Genomic DNA, 6,000 nt, shown 5'->3' with positions numbered 1-6,000 from the left:
AGCTCGCGCGCGCCGCCTCGGCGCCCTGAGCCACCCTGCCCGGCCCGCGCGTGCTCGCCGGCGCCCTCGCCGCCCCCGCCCCGTCCCGGTTCCGTGCACCGGCGCCCTCGCCGCCCCTGCCCCCGCCGTCGCCATCGTCCTAGCCGCCCCCGCTGTGAGAGCCGCCGCCCCGGCTCTGTTTTCTTATTTTTATTAGTTTAATTTTTTTGTTCATATGTGATGTATATGTGTATGTGGCTATAATGTATACGTGAACAAAAAAAAATTGTATGTATGTAGATGTTCAAAATGTATGAATATATATGTCAAAAATGTTTTTTTGTTCATAGAAAGTTTTTTGTTCATATATAGAAAGTTTTTATATATGACAATGGATATATATTCGATATATATGAGAAATGATGATCCACATGGAAAAGTTTTATATATGCAAAAGTTACAATTTTAGAAAAGTTTTATATATCTAGCTAGGAAGGGAAGAAGAAGAAAAAGAAGGATAGGAAAGAAGAAAATAAGAAGAGGAAAGAAAGAAGAAGAGGAGAGGAAGAAGAGGAGATATAAATAAGAAGAGGAAAAAAGAAGAAAAAGAAGAGGAGAAGAAGAAAGGAATAGAGGAGAAGAAGAAAAAATAGAAAATATTCTATTTTTTCTTCTTCTCCTCTTTTTTCTTCTTTTTTTTTCTTCTTTTTTTTCTTCAATCCTCTCCTCTATCCCTTTCTTCTTCTCTCCTCCTTTTATTTCTTCTTTGTTTTCTTATGTTTTATCGGGTCTGTCGTCGTCGATATATACCCCTCCCGATAACTTCAACACGAGGGGGGATAACTTCAACACGAGGGGGGGGTCGATATACCCCCTCCCCGATAACATTATTTTCCCGTGTATATATGTCGTCGTTGTCGATATAACCCCCTCCTGATAACTTCAACACGTTGGGGGGGGGGCGATATACCCCCTCCCCGATAACATTATTTTCCCGTGTATGTATGTTGTCGTTATCGATATTACCCCCTCCCAATAACTTCAACACGAGGGGGGGTCGATATACCCCCTCCTCGATAACATTATTTTCCCGTGTATGTATGTCGTCGTTGTCGATATAAAACCCCCTCCCGATAACTTCAACACGTGGGGGGGGGGGGTCGATATATACCCCCTCCCCGATAACATTATTTTCCCGTGTATGTATGTCGTCGTTGTCGATATATATAACTCCCTCCCAGTTAACTTCAACATGATGGACGGTCGATATGTATACCCCCTCTCGACCGTGATAACTTATACCACGGGAGCACCCCCCGGCCCTCTCGCTCGACCAAAACTCTCGAGGACACCCAAACCCTAGAAAAAAATGATGTCGGTCTCCTATCCCCTCCCGCCGTGCCCCTACCCTTGAAGCGTTGCCTAGGCCACCCCAAACCCGGAATAAGCTAGGTCTACGTTTGCACTAATATATCCACCTGCTGTCATGTTTGTGTAATAATTGCCATGTTGTAAGATTTGCAGAAACAATGGAGCACGGACGAGATGAGCAAGCAGAAGAGGTGTTGGGGGACATAATCTTAGCCGGAGGTGATATCTTGTCGTATCTTAACGACAATGATGGTCTGGAAGAACAGGGTGAAGAAGCAGGCTGCGGTGATCAAAGAGTGGAGGAGGAAAGACATGATTATGATGGCTCAGGTGACCCAATGCTGGTGCAAGAAGGAGCCCGTGGTGACGGCTCCGGTGACCGAACAGAGTCCGGCCAGGTAAATATATTAGTTAAGCCTGTGCTGACTAGGTAATTGATGCATTCATTGTTTGGGTATGTACACATATTAATTAACACTCGTCTTTCTTCGTTTTTCTAGCCCTCCGGATCGAGCACAACTTCGGTAAAGAGATGAGGCCCGAAGAGAAAGTTGCGCTCGGATGAAAGGTTTGAGATCACAGCAATCGCGCGCGACGGCCAACCGATTGAACCCCTCCGGACAAAGGATGCTTTTGCTGCTTAGTGCGGGGTTCTAGTTAGGGACAAGATCCCGATCAGCATCCACCAATGGTATAAGCCTAAGAAGGAAGACCCTGAGGTGTCTTATGTCAATGATATGCAGAAAGATGATCTTTGGACTGAGCTGAAGGCAAATTTCACCCTACCGCCAGAGGAGGATCCGGAGAAGCCAGTTATAGAGCAATTAATCAAGTCTCATGCTCTTAAGAAGATGGCAGACCTATTCAGGAGGTGGAAGGATGAGCTGAAAACGTTTGTCGACAAAGAAGAGACACCTGAATTCATCGGCCGGTATGAGAAGATCAGAGATCATTGGCCCGCATTTGTGGCCCACAAGACATCGGAAAAGAGTAAGAAGATGTCAGCGACAAACAAGATGAATGCTGCGAAGAAGAAGCTTCACCATCGCACGGGGTCAGGTGGTTACCTCAAAGCCCGGCCTAAGTGGGCCAAGTCTGAGAGGGATCTGCTTGATAAAGGGATCGAACCACAGACAATGAATTGGCCAGACCGTTGCCGGACTTGGTTCTTCGGGGCTGGCGGAACCTTGGACCCTGTATCAGGGAGGTGTCATTGGACGGACGAGCAACTTGCAATACCCGCCAAGAAGATTCAGCACCATATCGATGCAGCGCAGCAAGGGACGTTCGTTCCAGACAGAGAGAACGATGAGCTCACAATGGCCCTCGGGAATCCTAAGCACCCTGGACGGACACGAGGCACGCCAGGCTCCGTTCTGTGGAAGGCTGGTTTTCCGGACGCGGGCGGTTACAAAACCCAGGAGAGGAGGAAAAAAGTGGAGCAGATCCAAATTCAGCGTCTGCACGAAAGGGTTCAAGTGCTAGAGGAACGAGACAGCAATAGAGATGCCGAAACTGCCCCCGAAGCTACACCGCCATCTCAGCGTAGAAGCAGCGTGGCTTCCACCGAGATGCCTCAGCTGGAGCATGCGGCTACTCCTAGCTACCCCGTGGATGCTATCACGGATTCTCAACATTGCCACCTTATGGCGGAATGGCAGAACGTGAAAGTCAAGGCGGCTGTTGGCTCTGTTTTACCTACTGAACCCGGAGCAACCTACCACTGCCGGCCGATTCCTGAAGGATATGCTAGGGTGATGGTGGATGAAATAACGGAGGGATTTGAGGACCTCCAGCTTGACCACCCTACCGGTGAAGGGGAGACTCGGCTGGGTTTAGCTCTGAAGACTCCATGCCTATGGCGGAAGGAGCTCATCAAGCTTCCGAATTGGACGGCTCCGGCGAGTAAGGGCACTCCGCCTCCTCCTCCGCCTCCTCCTCTGGCGAGTGATCAGGGCACTCAGCCTCCTTCTCCGACGCGTGGCGGCACTCCGCCTCCTTCTCCGCCTGCGCCGGCGCGCCAGAGCAGCCAGCCTCCTCCTTCTCCGCCTCGTCAGCAAGGGCGGAAGAGACCCGCCGCCGCTGCGGCTGCTCCGGCGCGTCGTAGTCCTTCTCCTCCACCTCGTAAGCAAGGAAGGAAGACAGCCGCAGCCGCTCCGTCTGCTCTGCCGGCGTCTAGCAGTACAGCTACCAGAGGCGGGAGGCAATACAGATTCGGTCCTTCTCTGAAGACTCCAGAGAAGTTACCATATGAGAGGACCGAGGAGGAGAACGCGAAGATCGTGCGAGCCGAAGTGAAGAACTTCTTTGAAGGGGACAAAGCAAAGAAACATCCACCTCCGGAGGAGAAGGTAGATCCGGTGAAAGCAAAGCGCACTCTGGCTGCCCTGACAAAACCACCAAAGTCTCCGCCAAAAGGCAACTATGAGCGCGTTCTTGCAAAGGCATATGCCGAAGCGGAGCGGTCGGGAAGTACTGTCAGTGATAAAAGGATGAAAGAACGACGAGCTGGGAAAAAAATTGCCCAGCTCGGCGAACAAGAGAACCAATCGTGCCCCCCGCTCAAGGTGTCAAAAGACATCGTCGCTAATGATCCGGGTATGGTGCCCGGTTATACCGATCTTGGAGATTACCTGCCCAACGATGTACATTATGAAATCATGGAGGTGGACGAACACAAATACCATTACGGGAAGCCTCTCGTCAAAGATGTCAAATCTCTAAGCACGATGATGCAAAGACTACATGATTGGTACATGAAATCCTGCAGAGAGTCTGATGGGATGAGTACTTTAACGCTGAGAGTTAAACCGGAGCATGACCTCGTTGGAATTGAACTGCTGAATGTTCCATTTGAGGATTTCTTCCAGTTTTACAATCTAATGCCCCTCGATAAAACAACGATCACTTGCTACTGTCTGTAAGTAGTACTACTTCTGTCATTAAGTCTCTCTATATAGGTCAGCTCTTTCATTGCATGTATTTATACTTATCCTCACTATATTATGCAGATTGAAGATCGCCGAATTGAAGAAAAGACAAATCGGTGATATTGGGTTCATTAACACAAATTTCATAGATGCAACTCAGGTTAAATTTCATGCCAAAGAAGCCGAGGCCAACTTGCTACAATCGTTGGTAATAAATCAAAACAAAGATATAATACTCTTTCCTTACAACTTCAAGTGAGTGTTACTGTCTTCTGCATATTCGGTTTCCCTTTATTAGTCCAGGTTATGGTAATGTAATTGATGACTTATGCATGCATGCGCAGCTTCCACTATATTCTCCTAGAGATTAAGCTTGAGCCGGGAGTAGTAACCGTCTTAGACTCGAGACGAAAAGAACCCCAGGACTATGCGAACATGACTCAAATGCTCCAGAAGTAAGTTAAATCGATCATTATCCACCATATCAGCAACTTTGTTCATTTCCTGATATCAAGTAATTGTTTTCTTTGTCTGGCAGGGTTTGGAGAAAATTCACCTCAAAAGCCCCGGGACTGCCGAACCAGCTGCAATTTAGACACCGGAAAGTAAGTACTATAGTAGCATGTTCCGCGCATCTCCTAGTGATTCAAGCGCTAGTTTGATCAATACCATTTAGCATGCTTGCTTATCAGTTTGATTGACCTCTATTTCTTGTAAAGTGGTTGTGGCAGCAACCCGGGAATAATTACTGTGGATACTACATTTGCGAGTCCATCCGCTACCATACCTGTAAGCGGGGCTACACTGAAGAACAATATGAAGTGCGTAAGCAATAATATTCACAATTTTATTTTATTACCATCATTTGTGTTGAGTTTCATTTATTCATATATATATGTATTGACCCCCTTCTTCAAATTAGATTTTTCGGAAGCGGGATCAACTCCTAGCACCAGATCGTATGCGAGGAATTCAAGAGGAATTGGCGGCATTCTTCCTTGACCACGTGATCGCTGAAAACGGAGAATAGTATGTGGACCCTGTGTTCCTACAATATAATTAGGAGATTGTATTGTAAGAGATAATTATTGTATATATGTAGCCGGTAGTGTCGGATAGATATACGAGAACTTTTGTTCGACCAATATCTCGGAGAAGGAGAGGTGGTCAATATCACTTCTCTCTGTATGCATATATATATGTTCATGACGATCTTCTGTTTCCTTCATTTGATTACTAGCTAGCGTGTCTACTCCTCTCCATACGTATATAGTACGTAGCGTCGACAAAGCACGGAGATAAGAGAGGACACTTCTCTCTATTATATAGCTAGCTAACACAATATATGAAACACCTAAATTAACCCCCCAAAACCCCTAAACCACCCCCTTTCAAAAAAAAAACAAAAACCTCAGCTCCTGCCAGGTGCTGACGCGTGGATGCCTATTGGTCCCGGTTGGTGGCACCAACCGGGACCAAAGGCCCTCCTGCCTGGGCTCCCCGCACCGGCCACGTGGACGGCCTTTAGTCCCGGTTCGTGTAAGAACCGGGACTAAAGGGCTAGGGCATTAGTAACGACCCTTTAGTCCCGGTTCCGGAACCGGGACTAAAGGCCCTTATGAACCGGGGTAAAAGCCTCTTTTCCTACTAGTGCAAATACAAAACAAATATGCAGGAAAAAAACTAATAAAACTAGTAGTAGCGAGGGGAACAAAGTTAG

Source organism: Aegilops tauschii, chromosome 2, assembly GCF_002575655.3.
Source record: "Aegilops tauschii subsp. strangulata cultivar AL8/78 chromosome 2, Aet v6.0, whole genome shotgun sequence".
NCBI classification, from domain to species: domain Eukaryota; kingdom Viridiplantae; phylum Streptophyta; class Magnoliopsida; order Poales; family Poaceae; genus Aegilops; species Aegilops tauschii.
Note: the sequence above shows the minus strand (reverse complement) of the source record.